The sequence below is a fragment of the Oryctolagus cuniculus genome, chromosome 12, assembly GCF_051225735.1.
Source record: "Oryctolagus cuniculus isolate XC-2025 breed Fujian yellow rabbit chromosome 12, ASM5122573v1, whole genome shotgun sequence".
Taxonomy (NCBI): domain Eukaryota; kingdom Metazoa; phylum Chordata; class Mammalia; order Lagomorpha; family Leporidae; genus Oryctolagus; species Oryctolagus cuniculus.
This window is the reverse complement of record NC_142878.1, coordinates 87,035,573-87,063,329: the sequence shown is the minus strand read 5'-3', so window position 1 is coordinate 87,063,329 and position 27,757 is coordinate 87,035,573. Positions and strand designations below refer to the sequence as shown.

Below are 27,757 nucleotides of genomic sequence, written 5' to 3'. Positions count from 1 at the left end.
CCTGTGCTCTATTCCTGCCAACCAAAATGCCCAGATGAAATGGAACATGTGGGGCCGGCATTGTGGCACAGTAGGTTAAATGCCCTGACCTGAAGCGTCAGCATCCCATATGGGCACAGGTTCTAGTCCTGGCTGCCCTTCTTCTGATCCAGCTCTCTGCTATGGCCTGGGAAAGCAGTAGAAGATGGCCCAAGTCCTTGGGCCCCTGCACCCACATGGGAGACCGGGAAGAAGCGTCTGGCTCCTGGCTTTGGATTGGCACAGCTCTGGCTATCTGGGAAGTGAACCAGCAGATGGAAGACCCCTCTCTCTGTCTCTACCTCTCTCTGTAACTCTGTCTTTCAAATAAATAAAATAAATCTTAAAAAAAAAAAAAAGAAATGGAACATGTGTGGGTGTCAAAAAGTACTTCCTAGATGTTCCTTCTGGCTCACTCCTCCCCAGGGCTGGAATCCCCCAGGAGGCCTGTAGGGGAGGTTGGCAGCCCGGTCCTGGAGTTGGGGCTTCGTGCAGCCCTTGGGATCAGGTGGCTCAGGGGAGCCAAACACTTCCCTTCTCCTTCCAGCTAAGAGAAAAGTTTCCTTTACTCTTACAGAAGGTGACCCTGTCAGGTGCCAGAAAGGCTAATGGGGCCCGAGAGAGCACCTGCCTGGTGGGAAGAGCCTTGAACTTGGGAGTCACACAGGCTCTGTGATTGCTAGAGGTGTGACCTTGGGCAAATCAGGTCCTCTCTGAGCCTGCTTATAGGGTTGTCGGGAAGGGCGTTGAGGCAAAGCTGCCACAGATATGGCCTTAGAAAAATGTTTGTGATAGCCTGGTAGGAAAAGCAGTTTACAAAAAGTATGTATGAGAGGCTCTCGTTACTGTGAAATAAGAACTGGCTGGGAGCCATGTGCCACAATGCCAACAGTGATTATTCTAGATGATAGGATTATAGGTGTCCTATTTTCCCCTTAGTTCTTGTCTATGTCCTCTAATTATTTTCTACAGTGAACATATGTATTTATCAGCTAGAGCTACCATAATGCTGCATAACAGACTAGCTCAAGAATGCAAGGATTTATTCTCAAGTTCACAGGGCAACTGCAGTTTAGCCGATTTAGGTGAGCACAGTGGGCTAAGGTCTGCTCCACGGTCTTCATTCTGGGGCCCTGGCTGAAGGGGCAGCTACTAGCCACAGCTTGCTTCTCCTTGCAGACCACCAGAGCCCAAGAGAGAAGTTAAGCTGTGTCGCTCCCCCATTCATGGAGGAACGACACAGGACCCTGCGCTGTTCTTTTGTCTGCTCGGCCCTCCCCGGGTTTGCTGCTGGTCCTTCCCGGGTTGGCTGCCGACCCCTCCACCTCCGTGGAGGGGCGGTACCCCCTGCCACTTTCCCCGCTTCCGCGGAGGAGCGGCACACCGCTGGCCGGCTCTCTCGGGGGCTGCTCAGATATTCCTTCAGATGTTCCCTTTAGATGTTCCTGGTGCATGTTGTCTCTCTCCTCCTTTATAGTCCTCTTCCACCAATCCCAACTCTGCTACCCACACGCCGAGCATGCTGCTCTCCTCCAATCAGGAGCAGGATCAGCTCCTGCAGCTTGTCAAACTGATGAGGCAGCTGTGTAGAGGTTGTTTGGTCTCTCTCTCTCAGCGCCATATTGTGGGAGAGCAGATGCATAGAATAAGTCTTAATTCCAGTAACTCAGTCTAGTCTCAGTTGCTCCCCACAAAGCTGTACGGCCATGTAAGCTTAAATCACTTCAATCGCATTTCATTGGCTAAAGCAAGTCACATGACCAAAGCTAGCATCAAGCAGGCAGGAGGGGTCTTCTAGAAGTCTGGGGAAGAGCAGGAGTTTGAGGTAGCTGGTCAGGACACCTGTGTTCCACATCTGAGTGCTGGGTTTGCCTCCTGTCTGTGGCTCCTGCCTCCAGCCTCCTGCTGATGCAGACCCCGGGAAGCAGTGGCGATGGCTCCGGGAGTTGGATTCCTGCCATCCATGTGGGAGACCTGAATTGAACTCCTAGCTCTGGTAAGGTAGCGAGGTAGATATTAGCCTATGTGTATAAGAGGGGTAGAAGAAGATGAGAATTTTTTAGAAGAAAATAAATTTATGTGCAATGGAACAAGGAAACAGCCGTGACAGCAGAGCAGCAGCTACTCCTGCAGTCACTGCTCCTGATCAGTGACCCTGTTAGATGGGGCTCAGCCCTCCCCCTGGGGGCAGCTCAGGCCAATTCCCCCTGCCCAGCACCAAGGGGGCTATTAGGTCCCGTAACACTGTGCTGCTACTTGGGAGGATTTTCAGGAATTCCATTTCCCAAAACCCTCTGCCCCCCTCCCACCTCCCAATTTCCTAGAATAGGGAGGAAAGGAGAAGAAACAGGGGACCCATACTCATGTCCGTAAGAACTCCAGTCTGGCTACAGACTGGGCGCTCAGTTCCTTCCTGGGATGCCTGCTTGGGCTAGCAGGTGTAATTCTCCTCATTAAACTTGGCTGCCTCCCTTACTGCTACGCTCTCTGCCTGAACTCTTCCTTGTGCGAAGACAAGGATCCCTGATCAGCCACCTCCACTCACAGCTTCACCTCTTTGCCATTTCAGGCATCTGGGGAGTGAACCGGTAGATGGGGAATCTCTGTATTTCTCTCTCTTTCTCTCTCTCTTCTGTCTCTATCTCTCTGCCTTTCAAATAAATACAACATTTTTGAAAAGTTTGTGAAAAACACACATTATGAAAAAAACAATACATGGATTTCAGTTTTTGTACCAAAATATACTTATCTGTTATTGCCATTTTCCATGAACTTTTGGAAGTTGCCTCATAGATGCCACCCGCAGTGGGAGTGGGGGGTATGGTATATGCCGAATAAAACCAGCTTATGACTTACTAGCTGTTTAATAAAGCAAGGATCATGTCCTTTGTGAGATGTGTTCGTATCACTGACAAGAGAGCTGGGTTAGCCAGGAATCAGACAGTGGAACTGTAGAATCCAGGAGTCAGAGGGTAGAACCAGCATTCAAAGGATCCACCGATCCTGCCTTCCTTCGTCTTCTCTGTTTCTTTAAGGTAACAAGATTTTACCATTTACAACACCCACAGTTGGTGGCACACGCCAACACAGTGTCATGGGCAATTGCCTCACAGTTCCCATCCAGATCTGGCTGAATTCACTTCCTGTTGACTTCGTTTCTCTTGGTCAGTTCCTGCAGTCATTCATCCCATGTGCCCTCACTGGGCACCTACCAAGAGCTGGCACTATTCTAGCCATGGGCGTATGCTGGTGAACAAGGCATGTGTCAGTGAACAGGGGATTCCTCTCCCAGAGGCTTTACAGTCTGGAGGCGTAGTGAAGTGGGTGCTGGGAATTGTGTGTGGGGGGGGAATAAATGCTAATGAGCCAGATAGCATCAATTCGTGTGAATGCTAAGAAGTGAATGAAATACGGAGCAGCAGGGCAATGGATGGCACCTTTGGATGGCGAAGTCAGGGCAGGCGAACCTGAAGAAATGCTATTTCAAGTTCTTGGAAGGTACCTCTTGGGAACTGATGTTTATATCTGGGTTTCCAGACTTTGAGTGCCACTCAAGAATTTGGCTTTGGTTTCTCCCACCTCCGCACTCCCCGTTTTGGCCTGCCTTAAGGAGCTCTCCTAACTGTCTTTCAGGCCCCAACCCAGCTTCCTACAGGCTACATGGGGCCATAATCGGCTCGTTAGTCCTTAACAAAGAGGAGACCCAGAAAACCCGAGTAGATCACATCAACCTCTTCTGGAATTCCTGTTGTTTACCAAACCAGCATGTGCTTTTGATAATTTCTATAAGTCAAACCAGTGGGCATTTGGCGAGTACCACTTATGTGCAAAACCAACAGATACTTACTAAGCACCTGTTGGATGCCAAATTGTCTTTAGTGTCAATGGAGCCAAGCGTGCAATGTCCTCCAAGCTGAAGAAAAGCACATGAGGCACATGCTGGGCTGTCCCTCCTTATCAGGAAGACTTGTGCCAGCCCTTGAACTTCATGGCTGGAGTGTGGCACCAGGAACACAGGACTTGACGTGGTTTCCTGCCACACACAAATCCACCGTCATTTATCGAGTGCTCACTGTGCACCCAACGTGAAAGGTGTTTATTGCCTGTATCCCTGCAGCTGGGGAAAGCACGCAGGTACGAGCTGCTGCTAGATGTTATGCGTATTCAGACCATGTGCTATAACAGGCAGGACTTGATATCATAAGTTCTGTGTTGTATAGAACAGTTAGAAAAGGACCTATTGATCGTGGTGGAGTTGCGTAGCTAAAGGAGGCTGTCGTGGAGGTGGCGTAACATGGGAGTGTTTGTGTTTTGGAACCCAAAGATGTAACTCTGAGAATCATTATTTGGGCCAGGTGTCCCTCCCTTCTGGCTTGCCAGAATTCTTGGAACAGTCAGCCATTCCACGACCCCTGTTTCTTTTAGGTCACAGCTAGATTCGTTGGCAGCCCTTAACTTGCCTGTGTGGTCCAGGGCTGCCATCACCTGTCTGGTGTCAGAACGGGCAGCCCTGGAGAAGGGTGTTTATGATGCTCTGGGTAGACAAGGGCCTCAGGTTACCCGAGCACAATGCACTTTTATTCCAGGTGCCCTCTATCTACTAACTCAGGAATCTTTTTTAAAAATTATTTAATTTATTTGAAAGTTAGAGTTACAGAGAGGGAGATACAAAGAAGAGAGAGAGAGAGAGAGATCTTCCAACAGCTCATTCACTTCCCAGATGGCCAAAACAGCCAGGGCTGGGCCAGGCCAAAGCCAGAAGCCAGGAGCTTCCTCTGGTCTCCCACCTGGATTCATAGGCCCAAGCACTTGGATCATCTTCCACTGCTTTTCTCAGGCCATAGCAGGGAGCTGGATTGGAAGTGGAACAGCTGGGACATGAACCAGTACCCATGTGGGATGCTGGCACTGCAGGAGGCGGCTTTGCCTACAGCGCCACAGTGCCAGCCCTGGGAGTCTTTTAAAATGCTCTGCCTAGAGCCTTGGGATGGTGGCCAGGGCTCTTTGGAATTCATTAGATTTGAGGTATTGTGTCAGTGGCCTTTTTATATGTTTCTGAAAGCAGAAAGAATGAAATAACATTCTTCAGTGACTTCGTGGCTGATAATACATTCTGCTCTTCCAAAAACGGTCATGAGCAAACCCAAACTTGTGAAACAACTCCATTAGAGATAACCATTTTTTCCACCCTGCTAAGTGTATGCATCCAAGACCTACTCTGTATAACCTGAGTCTGGGGGAAAAGGAGGCATCGTTGTAGACCTGGAGTTCTTTAAGACAAGTAGTCGCTGTACTCCTTGGCTGTAAAGCCCGCTGCAATTTGTGGGAAAGTCTGGGCAGGGTTGCCGGAAACTGACTCCTGCTCCCAGCTGGGGGCGTCGCCACCATCTGCAGGGTGACTTCCTGCTTCCTGTATTTCCAGGGTGCAAGGACTGTGCAGAGCTCCGGAGACTCTGAGCCTCGGTCTTCACTGCAGAGGGATTTGTTCAGCCTTGAGGCAAAATGAAAACTGAAACTCAAGGGCAGGTGTGAAACAGGCTTGAAGCTCCATCGGGAGGGGGTAAAGCACACAGACTTTCTTCCCTACTGGAGTCCTGGAGGGTGGGGGTGGGGGTAGAGAGAAGCGGCCTGGGCATGCAGGGTTCTCTGCAGTTGCAGAGGCAGCCAGCCAGTCCCTCCTTCTGGAGGGAAGTGAACGAGCTGCAGGAGGAAGGCAGCAGGAGTGCTGGCACAGGCACGTTGGCAGAAAGCCCGGCAGCCACCCCATGTTAGTCCTGGATGCTTCTAACCAGGTCGTGGCAGGTGGCACGTGATGTAGAGGAGTGAGTGGGAGAGGGGAAGCCTGTGCCCAGCTGGCTACCGTCAGCTGTGTGCTATGCTAGCCCAGATCCTCTGAGACGGACACCAAGATGGGATCAGTGTGTAGAGGGAAGATTATTAGGCAAATGCCTGTGTGCAAGAATGGGGAGGGAGCTCAGGAGGCGGGGAAAGCCGTCGGACTTTGATGTGGGTCTGCCCCATGTGAGGGGGAGGGGAGGGAGGAAGGTCAGGTCAAAGCATTGCACAAAGGCCAGCGAGGCCACTGGTGGTGGGGGTAAGGGTGAGGAGTCCCCTGACTTCTGGGCCTGCCTCAGCAGCCCCACAGGGAGCAGCCTGTCGGAAGTACAACCTTAGCACAAGGGCCTCAGACAAGTTACCTCCCCTCTCTGAGTCAGCTTAGTCGCCTGGAGAGTGGAGCTTCTTGGGAGGAGTAAATAACGTAGCCCACCCCTTATTCATGGGGCGCATGTTCTGAGCCCATTTTGGCCTGACACTGCAGATTGAACTCAGCGCTATGTGGAACCGAGACAGCTGCTAACGGGCGGGTAGTCTACAGAGTGTGGCTATGGCAGACAACGGGCTGAGGCACTTTCCAGGTTGCATAGAGCAGGCTGAGGCAAGACTTCATCACGCTACTTGGAACATCGTGCAATTTACAAGTTGTGTACTTCTGGCATGTTCTATGTAATACTCTCAGACTGTGGTCGACCACAGGGGACTGAAAGCATGTGAAGAGAACCATGGATAAAGGGGGACAGCTATAACATATGCAAAGTGGGTGGAAGGGAGTCATTCAGTGAATGTAATTTTCACCCATTATCTTGTTGCTCCCTGTCCTGAGGGTGTGAGGCACACTGATGTAACCTCTGTCCCTCTAGCCCGTCCTCCCACTCTGCAGTTATTCACCTGAGGGGGAAGGCACGTGTGCCCCAGAGGCCACAGTACGAGGGCTTGTGCCCTGGGAACCATGCCTTTAGCCTTTATCGTAGATGATACGGAGCTCTGGACATGGCTGGGCATTGGGGTGGGGAGGAGGCAGGCCCTGGAGTGTGTGGTTTGGCAATGAACCAGACTTCTTGGGGAATGCACTCAGGGAAGGCTCTCAGGCGAGCTCTGCCCCTAAACATTCTGACCATCTGCTACCCAAGGACTACTGGATGTCTTCCCTGACAGGGAGCACTGGGGCATGGCTGGGTAGGGCAGTCTCCAGTCCCTATCTTACCCACTATTTCAACCTTACCCTCTGCCTTTCTCCGTAGGTCCTATGCACCTGCCATGCTCTTTCTCTCTCTCTCTCTCTCTCCACACTGTGAATCCACCTTTGTTCCTGCTGATCCCTCTCCCCACAACGTCCTGGCCCTTCCCTCACCCACTAGTGAATGCCTTCTTCCCAGTCCAGCTCAGCTGTCCTGTCCCTGGGCAGCCTCCCTGGCCCACTGCTCTCACTACTGGCTCCAGTGTCCTATGCCACTCTGCCTCTCTGTGCCTCTGTTTCTGACAAATGAGGGTGACAATGATGATATCATCATAGCTAATCAGAGTATAATGGTAAGAATTAAAATGAGATAGCAATAAAAGCACCTTATAAGGAGCAGGTGTCATGGACAGTGGTAGACACGCATCCAACAGACGCTGGTCACCGAGCATGTGATGAATGCTATATGGGGACATGGGAAAGACCTGTCTCTGCTGCGACTAGGCCATTTGTCCTGAGCCAACCTATGTTCTCTCTGCGCCTCACTTTCCTCCTCTGTACAACCAGGCATGGCCTCACTGGCCCTCCGAGAGAAGCTAGCTCTGTGTCCTGGGCTGCAGAAGGCAATGGCCGTGCCTTGCGCCCTTCCTCAGTGCTGGCTTCCCAGGCTGGACAGCTCCCATGCTATTTCTGGGGGCAGCAGAGACTCTCAGCACCTGGACAGCACCTCAAGCCAGGACAGCTGAGGCCCCCAACAGACCCCAGGCCTGGAGCGACTGGGTAGGGTGTGGACGAGGAGTCAGGCACCAGCAGTGAGGAGTTCCGATGCTTCAGAAGGGAGGCAAGGGGCACTGGGCAGGCTCTAGGCTGTTGGTGAAGGAGTTCATGGAGTCTGGCTGTCAGGGTCTGTCTATAAGCTATAGGGCCAAGATCATCCAGAAATCATTTAAACCCTTGTGTCATCATTGGCCCTAAACCAGGTAAGGGATATAGAATTCTCACTTCATCCTGTGCAGCAGAAAAATTTTCCACTGTGAATGTTCGGAATCTCATTAGCAATCAAGTGCTGTACCCCACATACAGCAATTCTGTCACATCCTAGACTTCGGGGATTATTTTAAAAGTCCTTCAGTGTGTCTTTGATGTTAGAGCTAGTCATTAGTTCCCGGGTTTTAAAGGCTTGGCATTTCCACTGTGAGTCATAATTGTTCATTGACATATCTCATTTTATTACCCAATGCTATTTATAGCCCCAAATGATAATACGCATGGCAGGAATTTGTCAAAGCTGTGCTTCTTCAGACAGCTCTGCTATTGCACACTTTTTGTTAGGCCACTCCTGCATCTGTGCCCCCACCGTGTTCCTTCAGTGTCCCCTGCATGCTGGAAACTGAGCTCTCACTTGCATTTCATTTAACGCTCACAACCGTCTCAGTGAGGCAGGCCGTATCATTCCTCTTCCCAGAGGAAAATGTGACTCTGGGAGGTTAATGACTTGCTCAGGGCCACACACTTGGCCGGATTTCTAGTTATGTCCTTGAACTTCTGATCTGCACAGACTGACTTTCTCTCACCTCTTTAGCTCCTCTCCCACTGTAGCCTTCGTGCCTGCCCTCCTATTTTGAAGCAAAGGACACTGGGGACAGCTAGGGTTTGATTGGTGAGGCCAGAGAAGGGTTGTGTCCAGGTTCATATTTTTCATTCTTTCTTTCAACACAGATCAAAAGAGGGACCCAAAGAAAGACCATGGCCACCTGTTACATGCCAGGATCCATGGAGGCTCAGCACCATTCTGCTCCCATCCTGAAGAAGGGAGAATAAGGAGGAGCACATGTGGGGTGGGTGTTGTGATGGAGTGAGGTAAACTGCCCCTTGGGGCGCTGACATTTCTGGTTCAAGTCCTGGGCTACCCTGCTTCTGATCCACCTTCCTGCTGGTGTGCATCCTGGGAGGCAGCAGGTGATGGCTCAAGTCTCTGGATTCCTGCCACCCATGTGGGAGACGTGGATCAGTTCTGGGCTTCTGATTTTGTCCTGGCCCAGGCTTGGCTGTTGCAGGTATCTGGGGAGTGAACCAGTAGATGGAATATCTCTTCTCCTCTTTTCTCTGTCACTCTGCCATTTAAATAAATAAATATTTTTATTTATTTATTTATTTTTATTTTTTGACAGGCATAGTGGACAGTGAGAGAGAGACACAGAGAGAAAGGTCTTCCTTTGCCCTTGGTTCACCCTCCAATGGCCACCGCGGCCGGCTGATCTGATGGCAGGAGCCAGGTACTTTATACTGGTCTCCCATGCTGGTGCAGGGCCCAAGTACTTGGGCCATCCTCCACTGCACTCCCTGGCCACAGCAGAGAGCTGGCCTGGAAGAGGGGCAACCGGGACAGAATCCGGCACCCCGACCGGGACTAGAACCCGGTGTGCCAGTGCCGCTAGGCAGAGGATTAGCCTAGTGAGCTGCGGCACCAGCTTAAATAAATAAATCTTAAAAAAAAAGAAAAAGGAAGGGACAAATAACGAGTATGCAGATAGAGGGTAACTGGTCTTGTAGGAATTCTAGAATTAGAAATCAAATCTGAACATGTAGAAGGAAAAGAGAAAAAAATCACCGATTCAAAAAACCCCCTGTCCCCATTAATTTAATAAACTTTAGAAGAAAGTGTTTTACACAGTGGCAAAGTAGGTTGTAGAGCTGTGTCCTTGGATGGAGGCGTTGTGAAGGGGAGAAGTAGAGGCACCAGCATTGGCACCTGACAGATCCTGAGCAAGCTTCTGGCCTTTTCTCCTTTATCTGGAAAAACAGAGAGCTGCTCCTCACTTCTTGGGGCTGTATGAGCAGATTAAATGAGATGATGCATGCAAAGCCCCACTCCTTGACTCCACAAGTAATGTTTGGAGCAGCGGCTCCAGGATAGAAGAGGCCCGAGGTTTGGGTCCCCCTGGGGATCTGAGGATGCACAGAGGCAGACAGGAATTTTGCAAAGGCACCTTCTTCTTTGCAACGTGCTGATGAGACTCCCACGCCCCATCACGAGTGAATCCAGAACTAAGGTGAGGTGAGTTCTTGTTTGAGGGCCATAATAGGCCAGTCGTGTGCTGGTGACAAATGCCGATGATGACTGCAAGCAAGGGAGGGTGAGCTGCATAAATGAAGAGTCGTCTACATGCTCTAGAGGAGGAGCGCCTATGTGAGATCTCCAGACGGTGCTGTGGGCTGAAGAAGGCCGATACAATAGGGAGGCAGCAGGTGGAGAAGAGGACGCTGCACGAAGAAGCAGAAACCCTAGGTTCAAACCCTAGCTCTACCTTCTGACAACCACGTGTCCTGTCTTGTTAATGGGATTAGTTGTGTTAGATCCTACCTTGCCTCTGTCATAAAACTGACAGAGGCCATAGATTCCTCAAAGAATTAAACACAGACTTACCAGGTGATCCAGAATTCTACTTCTTTATATACCCCAAAGAACTGAAATCAAGAGCTCAAACAGATATCTGTACCCCATTGTTTACAATAACCCAAAGGGCGAAGCAACCCAAATGTCTATCTGTGGATGAGTACATAAGGAAAGCTGTGTGTATTAATACAATAGAACACACTTTAGCCTAAGAGAGAAATGAAATTTTAATAACATGCCACAATGTAAACCCTGAGAACATTATGCTAAGTGACCTAAGTCCAACACAAAAGGACAAACGTCATATGATTCCACTTGTGGATGGTATGTACTTAGGATAGTCGAATCGCGCAGACAGGAAGTGGGATAGCAGTAACCTCTTGGGGGTGGGACAGGAATGAGAGTTATTTAATGGATACAGAGTTTCTGGTTTGGGATGATGAGAGTTCTGGAGATGGATGGTGGTGATGGTGGCACACGATGTGAATGTATGTAAGGCCATGAACTGCACACTCAGAATTGGTTAAAATGGTAAATTTTATGTATATTTTACCCCCATTAAAATATAAGTTTTTAAAGAAAGGAAGATGAGGTATCATGTAGTGCACAATGCTGTGCAACCTGTAGAGCACATGAAACCATTAGTTGGGGTTGAGTGTTAGGAGGCAATAGTGAATTTCTGTTACAGCAACCGTGAAAAGTGGGCTCTGCACCCAGGACTTCTACACACTGTTTTCTAATCTGAAAAACACCAGGAAGAGGTGGATACAAAAAGAATTTTTAAAAAGTTGTCTGAGAAACAGAGAGGCAGACAGATTTTCCAAATCCTTCAACAACTAGGCTCAGGCCAGACCAAATGTGAAACAGTCAAGGTCTCCCATCTGGGTTACAGGGACCCGTCAATGAAAGGCACAGTTGATGTCACTGCCAGGAAGGTGTAGCACCTTTTGTTCTTCCTCTCTGTGCAGACTGGGAGGGCTCCAGGTGTCCCCATTGCTAAATGAATCAGTGAGCATTCCTGTTTATCAGTTCCTCAAGAGTCTTCCCTGGGCTGGTGTTGTGGCCAGGCAGGTAAAGCATCCGCTGACATCCATATGGGCGCTGGTTCCTGTCCCAGCTGCTCCACTTCCAGTCCAGCTCCTGGGAAAAGCAGTGAAGACGGCCTAAGTGTTTGGGGCTCTGTGCCTACATGGGAGACCCAGATAATGCTCTTGGCTTTGATCTGACCCATCCCAGGCTTTTGCAGGCATCTGGGGAGTGAACCAGAGGATGAAAGATCTCTCTGTCTGTCTCTCCCTCTCTCTGTGTAACTCTTTCAAGTAAAATAAAAATAAATCTTACAAAAAAAAAAAAAAAAAAGTCTGCCCCAGTGGGCTGGTGTTGTGGTGCAGCCAGTTAGGCCACTGTCTGTGATGATGCCTGCGTTTTTATCAGAGTGCCCTTTTGAGTCCTGGCTGCTCTGTTTCTGACCCAGCTTTCCTGTTAATGTGCCTGGGAGAACAGCAGAAGATGGCCTTGAACTCCTGCCACCATGGGAGACTGGGATGGAGTTCCAGGCTTCTGGCTTTGGGCTGTTTCTGCCCCAGTCCTTTTAACCATTTGGGGAGTGAACCAGAGAATGGGTGGCAACCAGATGAGGATGAGACCCCGGAGCCCAGAGACTCTGACAACTTCACTGTTGGAAGTTCTGCCTGAAGTAGCCTCGAAGTCTTGGCCCCTTTAACTACAATGCTTATGGTGAACATTATGTGTGAAATGCTAATTAATACCAACAAATAAAAATTAACCTTGCAGTAAGTTGGCACAGTTTCTAAAAAAAACGCTTTGCAAGCAATGATTATTTTCAAGGAATTCAATGTGACTATTAATTTTTCACAGCTTTACTGAGATATTATTTGCTTACCATACAATGTACCCATTTAAAGTGTATAATTCAGTGGCATTAGTGTAATACATTGTTAATCTTTTAAAATTGTGATAAAATATTTGTCATAAATTTTACCATTTTAACCTGAGACAAATGAATTTATATATTGTTACTCAATTAGGATGTGACCAAGTGTTTTTTTTTTTAAAGATTTGTTTATTTATTTATTTGAAAGGCAGAAAGATCTTCCATCTGCTGGCTAATTCCCCAAATGCACACATCACCCAAGGCTAGTCCAGGCTGAAGCCAAGAGCCAGAGGTCCATCAAGGTCTCCCATCTGGGCAGCAGGAACTCGAGTACTTGGGCCATCATCTGCTGCCTCCTGGGCACATTAGCAGGAACTGGATTGGAAAAACAGAGTAGCTGGGACTTGAACCTGGCACTCCAGTATGACATGTACACATCCTAAGTGGAGGATTAACCTGCTGTGCCACAATGCCCACCCCCAAGAAGAGTTGTAAGCCTAAATCTTTCAACCCTGAAAACTGAACATTTCCCAGTGCCTGCTGTTAATATAGAATCCCCAAACCTGGTCAGAGCAATTTGTTACTGTGTCTGCTTGCCAGTTACACAGCAAGTTAATCAGTGACAGCAGAGTGGTTGAAGAAGTAGCTGATTGTGCAATGTGCACAGCAAGGAGCCAGACAACTATTGCTCAATTCCCAGACTCCCTGAGGGATCCAGGGTGGTGACTCTTACAGATTAAAGTTGGGATTGAGCAGTGCATCGTCAGCTCCTGTGCAGGTCACAGTGCCTGTGACTCCCCTTGCATTCGTTAATGATAGGAGACCATGTCGTCGTCATCTTCTTTTTTTCTTTTTTAAAGATTTATTTATCTATTTGAGAGAGAGAGAGAGAGAGAGAGAGATCTTCCATCTGTTGGTTCACTCCCTAAATGGGTACAACAGTTAGGTGCAGGCCAGATGGAAGCCAGGAGCTAGGAGCTTCATCCAGGTCTCCCATGTGGGTAGCAGGGGCCCAGCACTACGGGCCATCTTCCACTGCTTTCCCAGACACATTCATCAGGGAGCTGGATCAGAAGTGGAGCAGCCAGGACTCGAACTGGTGCCCATATGCAATTTCAGTGCTGCAGGTGGTGACTTTACCTGCTACACTGTAGCACCAGCTCCCCCATATAGTCTTCTGAAGATGCTGTGATGACACAGTGGGCTCCAGCCCGTCTGGGCTCTTCAGGTAGGTTGATTGTTACTTTGGTCAGGGCTTGACACTCCTGTTAAACATCTCACAATAGAGCCTAGCAGTAGGACATTGGCTGTGGTGGTGACAGAGGCGATCCTTGAATTCTGAGTCTCCCCTTAATGCATGAGTTAATCTTTAGTAAGGGGTTGGGGGTAATCCCCCCCCCACCCGGGGAAGGCAGAGGAGAGGCAGGCTAAGGGAGGGAAGCTGGGGCCTGACCAAATCTGCAGCAGAGGCATAGCGGACGGGAGCTCGGCTTCTGCGGTGCCTTCTCTGAGGCAGAAAGGTTCCTTGCAGGATCCGCAAGGTGGGCATCGGTGTCCAGAGCAGCCGGGGGAAGCCGTATTCTTTGGTCTCTTGTGGCTCCTCCCTTATCCGTCCCACTGGACTCAGAACCACAGTTCCTGTCCTCTGTGCCCTGTCACTTGTTTTCCTCAGATGGTGCAAACAGGCCCCTCTCCTCCTCTTCCTGGAAAACTTTTTGAAAGAAGGATCCACAACTCTCTCTGCTTCCTCATCTCTTGTTATTCCTTAACCCATCGAGATCCCATTCCATCACCCCTTTGACACAGTTCCTGCGCCCCCACCCCCACCTCCACCAGTGACATGGTGGCCTCAGTGACCCAAGCCAATGGACCCCTTCCTTGGCAGCTATGCTGGCCAGGTTGTTTACCTGTGCTTCTGACCAACTGGCAACACACAGAGGTTCCAACAGTTCTGTCGTAGGTTTGGCTAATTTGCTAGATGGGCTTACAGGACTTGGGGGGACGCGACTACTGGTTTATGACAAAAGCTGTCATGAAGGATTTCCATGAAGAAATGATAAAGCAAGTTATGGGAGGAAAGGCAGGGAGCTCCAGCGCTCTCTCAGGGTTCCATCTTCCACGTGTTCAGCTACCCGGAAGCTCTCTGAGCCCTGTCCTTGTTGGTTTTCATGGAGGCTTCATGACGTAGGCATGATTGACTGAAACATTGACCTTCAATCCCTCACTCCTCTCCTGGGGTTAGGGAGGTTGAGAAGGAACTGAAAGTCCCAACCCTCTAACCTTGTCTTGATCTTTCCAGTGATCAGCTCCCATCCTGATGCTACCTTGGGGCTGCAGCTTGTTAGCACAGAACACACGACTTTTAAGATTCCAACGATTTTAGGAGTTGCATGTCAGGAACAGGGATAAAGATCAAATATATGTTTCACAGCAACACATTATTTTTGTGTTTGTTTTTAGCCTCTATTCCAAGCCCTGCAACTGTGTTTTTGGTACCCCTAAAACATTCTCTCATGTACTTCTGCTTCCTCCAACAATGCTGCTGTTCCCCTAGTCATGTGTCTTGCCTAGACAATGCAGTGGCCTCCTATTGGTCTCTCTGCTTCTGATCCCCCATTCCCAGGGGACCGGGTTAGTGGGTTCTTTCTCAAACTCCAATATGATCTTGCTATCACCTGTTTAAAGTCCTTCCAAGAGTTCTTGTTGTTATCAGGACACATTTTCTGGCATGCATGAGGCCAGAGAATAGTTCTATAATAAATGCCTCCCACCATAGCAGACTGAGGGCCAGGGCCCATGGCTCACCCAGCCACAGACTTTCTCCTTAGCAGGGTGGTGTGGCACTCTCCAACATCAGGGAGCTCCAGCTCCTTGAAAAGATACTGGCCTGGATTAACCAGCCCCAACCACCCCCTGCCGCCTCCAACTGCCCATTCCTCTCCCCTTGTTCCTCCCACTCTGTGAAGCCCATTGAAGAAGCCTTGCCTGGCAGTTACTCTCAGCAGTTCGGCAAAGCTGGGAGAAAGAATGGTGGGAAAGAGACCCCGCTGCAGGAGGGTCCCATCTCACTGGGATCCCTCTTTCCTATCATGCACCCTGATCTACCCATGGCTATCACTGAGGGTTTCAGGTGGGGACCCGAGGCTGCCAGCAAGGGGCAGAGTAAGCATTAGGGAGTGAGACCCAGCTCCCTCCTTCCATGGAGAAAAATACTTCTGGCTTCAGCTGCCTTAATGGGTGTGGGCCTTGGTAACTTAGAGCCTGAAAGTGAGCCTGGAGTGAGACGGGCTGGAGACTGAGGGTGCAGGGGTGCCCTAGGGGTAGGACTTAGAGGGACTTGAGCTGTAAGAATTTTCTCCTGGAGTGCTTTGAACTCAGATCCTGGGCTGGGGACATCCTAGCAAAGTCACTGAACTCAGTGAGACTTAGACCTTTCGGGGAAATGCACTGAACTTGAGCTGCATGGGCTCCCAGGAGACTCTGTGAATCCAGGCAGAGGGGCTTCTTGGGAGAGGTACTGAGTCTGAACATGACAATGTCGAAGGAGACTGCTAAATGCAAGTGCAACAGGACATCCTTGGGGGCTGCATTGAACACAAGTTGTTCTTGGGGGGCTTCTTGGGGAGATCAATGACCACAGCTTATGGATACATCTTGGGGAGGTCACTGAACCCCTGTTGCATGTCTGGAACTTTGCTTGAAGACTCAAGGTCCACATGGTTCCCTCAGCTACAGAAACCCAGAGTTACAGGACCTGCAGGTGGACAAGGGCATGTACTGCAGTTACCCACAGGGTACTCACAGTCTCCCTCCCTCTCCTCCTCTTCATCCCCTCCCCTGGTGTTTCCATATTTCCTGACCTCCAAACAAAGGAAGACTTAGGGCTCAGTCCTCTCTCCTCTTGTTTGTGCTCACTCTTTGATGGTCTCACCCCTCATGACTTAACACCATCAGTTCTCTGATAACTCAACTTTATCTCTAATCCCGGACTTGGCCCCTCAATTCTGGACTCACTCCTATCTGGTTACCTGCTTGTCATGTTCACACGCTTGGCTGAGAGGCATCTCCAATCCACATGCCTAAGCCATAAGTCTAACTCATCCTCTCAAACTCCTCCTCCAAGTCTTCCTCATTTGAATCAGTGACAAGAGCATTCAGCTGGCTTCCCACGTCTAACACCAAGTTGCTGTGTGATCCCTTCTTTCACACCATATATCAGCAAGTCTGGATGCTCTACCTGTGCCACGTGCTCAGAATGCAGCCTTAGATGACCATCTCCACCCCTTCGCTCAGGTCTAAGCCATCATCAACTCTGGGTTATCGCTCTAGCCCTCCAGGTTGTTAACAGAGGTCTCCTAGCTTCCATTCTTGCCCCCTCATGTTCTGTTCTCAATGCAGCAGCCAGAGTGGTCACTCAAAAATCTAAGTCAGAACAGTTTCATTTGTTCAAAACCTACCAGTGGCCCCATCTGAGAGTAAAAGCCAGAGTTCTTTGGCATCCCAGGTCACATGCGAGTCTTCCCTCCACTCCTCCCTCTCTTTCCTCATCCCCATCACACTCTCCCACGTCCACTCTGTCGCTCCCCCTCTTCATGGAGGAACGACACTAAACCCTGCGCTGTTCCTTCGTCTGCTCGGCCCTCCCCGGGTTTGCTGCTGGTTCTTCCCGGGTTGGCTACTATCCCTTCCACCTCCGTGGAAGGGCGGTTCCCCCTGGCCACATTCCCCACTTCCGCAGGGGAGCGGCACACCGCAGGCCGGCTCTCTTGGGGGCTGCACAGGTGTTCCCTTAGATGTTCCCCTTAGATGTTCCTGGTGCATGCCGTCTCTCTCCTCCTTTATAGTCCTCCTCTGCCAATCCCAACTCGGCTGCCCACACGCCGAGCACGCTGCTCTCCTCCAATCAGGAGCAAGTCCTACAGTTTATTGGCTGAACTGGAGGCAGCTGTGTAGAAGCTGTTTTCTTCTCTCCCAGCACCATATTGTGGGAGAGCAGATGCATAGAATAAGTCTTAATTCCAGTAACAGTATAGTCCGAGTTGCTCCCCACACACTCTACTCCAGCCGTCCTTGTTCCCTTGCTGCTTCTTGAACATGCAAAGGTTACTCCATCCTGGGACCTACTCTTGGACTTGCTCTTCCCTCTGCCTGGGATACTGTCAGCTACACACATGGCTCACTCTCTCATTGCCCTCTGATCTTTGCTCCAATTTCACCTTGCCAGAGGGTCCCTCCTGGTCACCTAGAAAAGAGCAAAGTCACTCCCCATCCCTCTGGCCAGCTTGGTGTTTTTTCTATAGCTCTTAGCACAGTCTGATAAAGTGATTCATTTATTTGTTCATTGTCTGTCTGTCTCTTCCCACAAGAACATAAACCCCACAAAGGCAAAGACTTTGTCTTGCTCACTGCTGTATTCCTTGGTCCTACAGCAGTGCCTAGGGAATAGTGGTACTGAATAAGTATTGGTTGAATGAATGAATACTGGGAACCAAATGAGCATGTGTGGAACTGAATGGAACTGGCCCCCACCCTTGACTTGTACAGATCTCATACCTATGAGAGCATCTTGAGAAGTTCATGGAAAAATGGAATTAAAAGATAAATTTAAATGCAAAGAACTTTTGAAATACAATCATATGTAGAGTCCTTAAAACAAGGTTGGTAGAAAATATATGTTATCAAAAAGCTATGTTGGGGCCGGTGCTGTGGCACAGAGGGTTGAAGCCCTGGCCTGAAGCGCTGGCATCCCATATGGGCGCCAGTTCTAGTCCCGGCTGCTCCTCTTCCAATCCAGCTCTCTGCTGTGGCCTGGGAAAGCCTTGGGCCCCTGCACCCACGTGGGAGACCCGGAAGAAGCTCCTGGCTCCTGGCATTGGATTGGCTCAGCTCCGGCCATTGCGGCCATCTTGGCAGTGAACCAGCGGATGGAAGACCTCTCTCTCTCTCTACCTCTCTCTGTAATTCTCTTTCAAATAAATAAAATAAATATTTAAAAAAAAAAAAAGCTATGTGTAGGCCGGCACCGTGGCTCACTAGGCTAATCCTCTGCCTGTGGCACTGGTACTCTGGGTTCTAGTCCCGGTTGGGGCGCTGGTTCTGTCCCGGTTGCTCCTCTTTCAGTCCAGCTCTCTGCTGTGGCCCGGGAAGGCAGTGGAGGATGGCCCAAATGGTTGGGCCCTGCACCTGCATGGGAGACCAGGAGGAAGCACCTGGCTCCTGGCTTTGGATCGGCGCACCACGCTGGCCATAGTGGCCATTTTGGGGGTGAACCAATGGAAGGAAGACCTTTCTCTCTGTCTCTCTCTCTCTCACTGTCTAACTCTGCCTGTCAACAAAAAACAAACAAATAAAAAGCTATGGGTGGATGTCAAGGTTTCTTTTTTTTTTTTTTTTTTTTTTTTTGCCCCCAAATAGGATTATCTTTTGATCGCTTTTTTTCATGAACTTTCTGAAGTACCCTCTTATATTTTCCTTTTCAGATATTTTAAGGAAAAAAAAAACAGGAATTTTCTAAATCATTTACCCAGGCTGTTAGGTGAAAAAATCAATACCTGGCCCAAGGGAGGGAATTTGGGACTTGCAGAACGCTATGGAGTGCTTGAAGGACGACAGCTAAAAGGCAGCGTGATAGGTAACATAATACAGGCAACAGAACCTACATGTGCTGTGTCTAGCCTGGAAACACATACCACCTGGAGTATTTAAAACGGAGAGATGCAAATGAAGCTCACTCAAGCAAAGGGAGAATCGAGGAAACACTGGGAGGTGTCATGCAACTCAGACATTTGCAGCAGTGGGCAACCACCTCTACCCCGTCAGAGGGTCAGCGGGAGAAAGGAGCCAGGGCACAGGGACTGCAGATACCAAAAAATACATTTCCAGTCTCTCAATTCTAGCAACTGCTCTAAAAAGAGGAGCTTGGGACTTCCGGCTGGGTTTCCGATCTTTTCTGCCCCTCTCCTTCAAGACACTCATCCTGGGCACTGCCTTTAAGAGCCCATTGGTGTGTGGCAGGCACCAGACTGGTACTGTCCATGGGCACATGGGAGTCTGATAGCACCCAGTGTATCCACGGGGGCAGTGGGGGGTGGCAGAACGTGCCCCGGGTGCAGCTGATGTCTTTGCTTTAGCAGAAATCGGCTTCCAAGTCCTCATGACACCTCCGGCTTTCCCTCCAGAAAAGGGAGGGGCTTGTCCAGCCTCAGTAGGGCTGGGAGCAGTGAGTGCTTTTCTGAAGAGGTGGGCTTCAGTTAAGGAAGAAGTTTCAAGAACCCCAGCTGCCAGCAGAGAAACTTGTGAAGGAGTGAGCTTTCTGCCCTCGGAGGTATTCTGGTAAGGGTCTATCAAAAATGTTGTGGAGGAGGAGCCTAAGAGGGTAAACTGGAACCAATACCTTCTTATGACTTCTAACTCTACCCAACTCTGAATGCTGTGGGTGGCCAACAGCTTGCTACCCCTGCTACAGTTACTGCTAATGTTACTGCTATTGCTGCTGCTGCTGCTATTACTATCATTATTACTATTACTACCACTACTTATTTTTTTTTTTTTTGACAGGCAGAGTGGACAGTGAGAGAGAGAGAGAGACAGAAAGAAAGGTCTTCCTTTGCCATTGGTTCACCCTCCAATGGCCGCCGCGGCCTGCGCGCTGTGGCCGGCGCACCGTGCTGATCCGATGGCAGGAGCCAGGTACTTATCCTGGTCTCCCATGGGATGCAGGGCCCAAGCACTTGGGCCATCCTCCACTGCCCTCCCGGGCCACAGCAGAGAGCTGGCCTGGAAGAGGGGCAGCCGGGACAGGATCCGGCGCCCCGACCGGGACTAGAACCCGGTGTGCTGGCGCCGCAAGACGGTGGATTAGCCTAGTGAGCCATGGCGCCAGCCACTACCACTACCTATTAACAACAACAATATCAATGGCTAATTGCCCCAGGGACAGCAAGGGCCAACATTGTGGTGCAGCGGGTTAAACTGCTTAACACCAGCACCCCATACTGGAGCATTGGTTCAAGCCACAGCTGCTCTGCGTCTGATTCAGCTCCCTGCCAATGCACCTGGGAAAACAGTAGGTGATGGCCCAAGTACTTGGTCCCTGCCACCGACATTGGAGGCCCAGATGGAGTTCCTGGCTCCAGGCTTTGGTCTGGCCTAACCCTAGCTGATACATTCATTTGGGGAGTGAACCAGTGGGTGGAAGATCTCTCCATCTCTCTCCGTCTTTCCTTCTCTCTCTCACTCTGCCTTTCAAATAAATAACATTGAATCTGAAAAACAAAAAACACCAGGGATAGCAAAAACACTGTGGGAAGATGGGATCAGAAAGGGTCAGAGGGGGAAAGTGACAACTTCCCAGCTGCTGGTTGGGATTTTGAATCTGAAGCCTGGTCTGAGGGCTCTTGAAACTGAGTAGGTTGACATCTGCATCTGCCTGCCAACATCTTTGCCAAGCGTCTGTCTTGGATGTAGCCTCCTGTCCATGAAACCTTGACTCAGAATCACCAGCCAGAGCCTTCCAACCATGCTTTCCTTGGGCAGGCCGGGAGGCAGTGGGATGCTGGACAAATGCAAAGCTGTGACAGAGTCTAGAATTCAAGGTACTGGCTCTTAGCTCTGGAAGATTAAAAAAAAAAACAAAAAAAAAAACCAGGACCCAGAAGCCAACTACACATCCATTTTCTCATATTTTCCCCTTGAGAAAACAAATCAGATAGCAAAACAATCTGTGGCAGAGGTACAAAAGCCTCACCACTATTTCTATTTTTACAAAATAATATTTAAATGTATTTGAAAGGCAAAGAGACAGACGGAGGAAGACATGGTTGCTGGTTCACTCCCCACAAAGCCTGCAACAGCGGAGCCAGTACCCCAAGCTGAAGTCAGGAGCCTGAAACTCAATCCAGGCCTCCCATGTGGATGGCAGGAACCCAAGTACCTGAGCCATCATCAGCTATTTGCCTCCCGAGGTGTGCATAAACAGAAAGCAGAGCTGGGTGAGTCAAGACTCGAACTCAGCCCCTCTGATGTGGGATGCTGGTTGTCCAACAGGTCTTAAAATGACTGCATTAACCCCTCCCCTCCCCATTAAGTCTGTGATTCTCTTCCAAGGCTCCATGACTGATTAGAGAATCTCTTCCCTAAGACACGGAATTCAGATGAGTAGTACATGAAGACAATATGTTGTAGGTGTTTTTAGCATATGCAATACCACCTAATATGCTGGTCAAGAATCTCCCCTCTGGAGCCAGCTTTTTGGCACAGTGGGTTAAGCTCACTGTGATATTGGCATCCCATCTGAGCACTGGTTGGGGTTCTGGCTGCTGCACCTCCCATCCAACTCCCTGCTAATGCCCATGGGAAAGCAGCAGAAGATGGCTTAAGTCTGTGGGCCCCTGCCACACACATCAGAGACCAGGATGGAGTTCCTGGCCTGCTCTGGCCATTGCAGCCATTTGGGGAGTGAACTAGGCAAGGGAAGAGCCCCCTTGCTCTGTCTCTACTTTTCTCTCTGTAACTCTGCCTTTCAAATAAATAAATGTAAAGGAGGAGGAGGAGGCAGAGAAGGAGGAGAATTATTTTCCTCTGGAGTCAGATAAAATGTTTCCTCACATCCTTTACTGCTTGTTATCTGTGTGGCATTGGGCAAGTGCCTTAACTTCTCTGAACTTTAATTCCCTTATCTTTAAAATATTTTCTTTTTTAAAGGTTTATTTATTTGAAAGGCAGAGTGTTAGAGACAGATTGAAAGAGATCTTCCATTCACCAGTTCACTCCCCTAAAGGCTGGAACATCCAGGTTAGTCCAGGCTGAAGCCAAGAGCCCAGAACTCCATCTGGGCCTCCCATAAGGGTGACAGGGACTCAAGTCCTGGGGCCATCTTCTGCTCCCTTCCCAAGTACATTAGCAGGGGGCTGGATCAGAAGCAGAGCAGCCAGGACTTGAACTGAAATCCAATATGGGATGCCAGCACCGCAGGGAGCAGCCTAGCTTACTGCACTACAATGCCAGTCCCTTTAAAATGGTTTTAACAGCAGATACCTTCTAGCGTTCTTGTAAGGAGAAATGAGATGATCCACATATAGTGCTCAACACATTGCCTGGATGCTTGCAGTTAGAGGGTAACTGTTCCCAGTATCATTGTGACGTTTTCATTTTCAGAACATAGCTTTAATTTAGGACCAGAGGCAGCCACGAGTCTACACATCAATGGACTTTGTCTTTTTTTTTTTTTTTTTTTTGAGATTTATGTTATTTATTTGAAAGGCAGAGTTACAGGGAAAGAGGACGAAATAGAGATAGGGAAAGAGAGAGAGAGAGAGGTCTTCCATCCACTGGTTAACTGGTTAACTCCCCAAATAGCTATAACAGCCAGGTCTGGGCCAGACCAAGCCAGGAGCCAGGAGCTTCTTCTGGGTCTCCCATGTGGGTGCAGGGGTCCAAGCACTTGGGCCATCTTGCACTGCTTTCCCAGGTGCATTACCAGGGAGCTGGATTGGAAGTGGAGCAACCGGCACCTATATGGGACGCTGACATTGCAGGCGGCGGCTTTACTTGCTATGCCACAGTACTGGCCCCTATGGGCTTTGTCTTTTTCTGTTGTCACAGCAGCCTGCAACTGCACACTCAGCAAGAACTGGGAGGTCAGGCCTTTTCTCCGCCAGGGTTCAGGAGGGCTGGCAGCTCAAGGGTCTCCGAGGTGAGAGTAGCTGGGCATGGCTCTGAGAGATAAGGAAAGCGAGGGTGTGTGGCACAGCAGGTGTGTCACTACTTGAGATGCCCACATCCCGTATTGGCATGCCTAGATGGAGTCCTAGCTACTCAGCTTCCAATACAACTTCTTGATCATCTTCATCCTGGGAAGCAGCCGCTGACGGCAGAGTATTGGGTTCCTGCCAGACACATGGGAGACCTGCACTGAGTTCTGGCCTCCTGGCTTCAGCCTGGCCCAGTCCTGGCTGTTACAGGCATTTGGGGAGTGAACCAGTGAATGGAAGATCTCTCTCTCTCTCTCTTGCAAATAAAATGAAAATAAATCAATTTAAAACTTTTAAAAGAGACATAGGAAGACATGTTGCCATGTTCCAGACATGCTCTACAGATGTTGTAGTGAGGATTGCTGCTGTTTATTCTAATAAACCATTAAAAATATATAAATATCGAAACTATTCCTGGGGGACCAGCGTTGTGGTGCAGTGGGTTAAGCTGCCGCTTTCAACGTCAGCATATTGGAGCACCAGTTTTCCCGTCCGGGCTGCACCACTTGTGATCCAGCTCCCTACCAATGTGCCTGGAATGGCAGCAGATGAAAAGTCAAGTATGTGGGCCCCTGCCACCTATAAAGGGGATCCCAATGGAGTTTCTGATTCCTGGCTTCAGTCTGGCTCAGTCCTGGCTGTTGTAGCCATGTAGAGAAGATCTCCATCTGTCTGTCTCGCTCTTTCTTTCTCTGTCTCTCTGCCTTTCAAATACAAGTAAATAAATAAAAATAATTTTAAAACAAATTCCTGGGACTTCATGTGTCTTTGGACAAAAGCGTTGACTTAGTCCACTATCTAATTCAGTTGTGGCTGGGAAATGTTGACACCTGGGTTTGTCTCAAATGCAGTCACTAGGGACAAGGGTCCCCCGAGAACACACAAGATGCAAGGGTGAGCCCAGTGACATTTGGCAAGGCTTTGAAGCGCTCTCTCCCCTGCAGCAACAGCACGGAGGGGTGGAGGCTGGGGTGCAGTGAGGTCAGCGTGCTCCCTCATCGCAGCTGGGAGTAAAGCCACTGTGACCTTTGGGAATGCAATTTGCCTGCTCCCGTCAAACTGTTTATTTCTTTAGGCGTGATAATACCACCTCTGAGAAGCTTCCCTAAAGAAACACTCTGCAAATTAGGAAGAGCTCTCTGTGTATGTTTGTTCATTGTCTCATGGTGTATAAGAGTGAAAAGATGGAAACTCCCTAAATGCCAGCCTGGAGCTCTCGCCACAGGGAACTGGTTGATGAGACAGCAGCATCTCCACTCCCAGGAAAGTGACACAGTCACTGCTATGAGCTTTGCAAAGAACTTGCAGTTGTGATGTGGGTGAGAGGGTAGTAATTGTTTTTCTACTCCAGGCTCTTGTCATGCACAAAGACATACGTGCTAAGTGTTGACATGAATAAGGTGCACAAAGTGATACAGTTTATTTAAAAGGTGAGAAAGTGAAAACACACACACACACACACATATGAGCACAGGTTGCCCCACACAAAGATACACCCACCATGAGTGGGCCAGAGGATGTGCCCAAAAGGAGGAGGGGTGAGTGAGGGGAGAGGATGTGCCCCTCCAGCCGTGGTCTGCCGCAGCAGAGCCCCCTTCCAGCTGGTTTCGTTTATGATCTCGGCACAGGCGGGAAACCACCTGAGAATGATATGGCACCTCCACCTGTTCCATGTGGAGCTTAATATCCATATTTTCATGAAGTCATCGCTTAGGTCCCAGATGAAACAGGTGCATCCTGGAAAGGGGACATTTTGATTGACAAGTAGGAGGATAGAATTACGCTCTGTGACTTCCAGCTCAGCAATCCTGAACTAACTTCCTGCCTGTGTATCCCATATCAGTGGCATCAGGAAAGGCTTGCGGTGAACATATCAGTTACCAAATGGTATAATTAAATTTTTATTACTTTCATTTTATTTGAAAGGTAGAGAGAGACACACACAGAGGAAGATCTTCCAACTGCTGGCTCACTCCCCAAATGCCCACAACAGCCTGGGCTGTGCCAGGCCAAAGTCAACTGTAGGAACTCCATCTGGGTTGCTTGTGTAGGTGGCAGAGACCCAAGCAATTAGTCACATCTGCTGTCTCCTGGGGTCCACATTATCAGGAAGCTAGAATTGGGAGCAGAGTCAGGGCTCAAACCCAGGCACTCTGATATGAGAGGTGGGCGTCTCAGGCAGTGTCGTAACTACTGTGCCAAACCCTGTCCCAACAAAATGGTATAATTTTAACTATATGAAAAACTTAATAGTTTTAACCTATAGTTGCATTTTTTTAAAAAAGATTTTATTTACTTATTTGAAAGGCAGAGTTACAAACAGAGAAAGCGAGAGACAGAGATCTTCCATCAGCTGGTTCACTCCCCAAATAGCTGCAACAGCCAGAGCTGGACCAGGAGCCAGGAGCTTCTTCCAAGTCTCCCACGTAGGTGCAGAGACCCAAGCACTTGGGCCATCTTTCACTGATTTCCCAGGCCATAGCAGAGAGCTGGATCAGAAAAAGAAGCCAGCATTCAAGCCGGCGCCTTTATGGGATGCCGGCACTGCATGAAGAGGCTTAACCTACTACGCCACAGTGCCGACCCCCAAACCTATAGTTTTTTAACTCTTCGGAAAAAGTTAAGAAAGATTTTGACATTCATCAATCATGCTGGTAATGATTAAAGCTGAAAGATATTGTTAGTGGTTATATTAGAACAATGGAAGAAATTTAAGTAACTTTTTTGTACATATTCCGAGTTATTAATTTTGTATTTATATACGTGTGATGTGTGGTAAGTAGAATCAGGGCCCCTCCAAGATCTCTGTGTCCTAATCTTCGGAACCTGTGAGTATGTTACCTCACCTAGCAAAGGGGACTGGGCTGATGGGATTAAGTGGAGGGTTTTCCAGGTGGGGATGAGCCTGGGTTATCCAGGTGGGCTCAGTGTAACCACACGGGTGCTGATAAGTGGCAGGCAGGAGGGAAAGGGCCAGAGAGTGCTGTAGTGCTGCCTTTGAAGATAAAGGAGCTGTGAGCCCAGCAAAGCAGGCAACCTCTAGACACTGAAAAGGAAGCTGGATTCGCCCAGAACCTGCAGAAGGAGCACAGCCCTGCCACCACCTGCACTTTAGCCCAGTGAGGCCCATTTCTGGCTCCCAGAGATGTGAGATAATAAACTCGTGTTTGCTCTTTTTTTTTTTTTTTAAGATTTACTTATTTATTTGAAAGTCAGAGTTACCCAGAGAGAGAAGGAGAGGCAGAGAGAGAGAGAGAGAGAGAGAGAGAGAGAGAGAGAGAGAGAAAGATCTTCCATTCCCCAATTGCTGCAACGGCCCGAACTGTGCTGATCTGAAGCCAGCAGCCTGGAGCTTCCTGAGGGTCTCTCATGTGGGTGCAGGGACCCCAGGACTTGGGCCATCTTCCACTGCTTTCCTAGGCCATCAGCTGGGAGCTGGATCGGAAGTGGAGCAGCTGGGACTTGAACCAGCGCCTATATAGGATGCCGGCACTGCAGGCGGCGACTTTACCCACTACACCACTGTGCCAGCCCACGTGTTGTTGTTTGTTTGTTTGTTTTGATACTTTTTTTTTTTTTGACAGGCAGAGTGGACAGTGAGAGAGAGAGACAGAGAGAAAGGTCTTCCTTTGCCGTTGGTTCACCCTCCAATGGCCGCCGCGGCTGGCGCGCTGCGGCCGGCGCACCGCGGCCGGCACACCGCGCTGATCTGATGGCAGGAGCCAGGTGCTTCTCCTGGTCTCCCATGGAGAGGGGTGCAGGGCCCAAGCACTTGGGCCATCCTCCACTGCACTCCCTGGCCACAACAGAGAGCTGGCCTGGAAGAGGGGCAACCGGGACAGAATCTGGCGCCCCAACCGGGACTAGAACCTGGTGTGCTGGCGCCGCAAGACAGAGGATTAGCCTAGTGAGCCGCGGCACTGGCCCCCACGTGTCGTTTTAAAATGATGTTTGTGGCAATTTGTTACAGCAGTAAAATCAGATGAATTTCATGTATAATATAATTGAAATGAGTAATATACAGATAGGTAGTAAAAAAAAAAAAAAACTTTTCTAAAGTGCCAGCCATGACAAGCACGTGTTGTCAAGTGCCTTGGATTGATATATGTTTTCCTTACTCTCAGGACTCTGACATTTTTTTCCTTTGGATAGGAAGAGGATTCATTTGCATTGCCAACTCAGGAGGTAGACCTGAGCCTGCCTCTCAGCCCCTTAGGTGTTGGTTGTGTGTGAAAACCTAAATCCATACACAGGCAGACCCTGAAATGTGAACCTTTCAACTGGAGCAGTCCCCAGGAGGGGCCTTTTTTCTTTCTTAAATGGATTCTTTGAAATTATAAAATTAATGTAACATCAGAAGCAGAATAAAATAGATGGATGAAAACTCCCATAATTCCTTCACCCAAACCAAGAAATCTTTTGCCCCTTTCCTTCCCATCCGTTTTTTTTCCCCCTATACATATTGTGTCAGTCAGGACTCTTGGTTGCAGATAACCAAAACTCGAAGTAGCAGAAGTGAAAAAAATTCATTGGTTTAACAACTATGAAGAGCTTTTTTTCTTAAAAATGTATTGATTTATTTGAAAGGCAGAGTTACAGAGAGGCAGAGTCAGAGAGAAAGAGAAAGAAAGAGAGAGAGAGAGAGAGAGGAAGCTTCCACTCACTGGCTCACTCCTCAGATG

The 27,757-nt window shown here is 49.2% G+C and overlaps 1 long non-coding RNA gene across 1 annotated transcript; it reads left to right on the top strand.

Moving 5' to 3' along the window:
* Positions 1-4,049: 4,049 nt before the first annotated feature.
* LOC149123146 (uncharacterized) lies at positions 4,050-9,171 on the top strand. Its single transcript, XR_016218243.1, has 2 exons — positions 4,050-5,578; positions 8,753-9,171. It is a non-coding gene; the product is annotated as an uncharacterized LOC149123146 (long non-coding RNA).
* Positions 9,172-27,757: the final 18,586 nt, after the last annotated feature.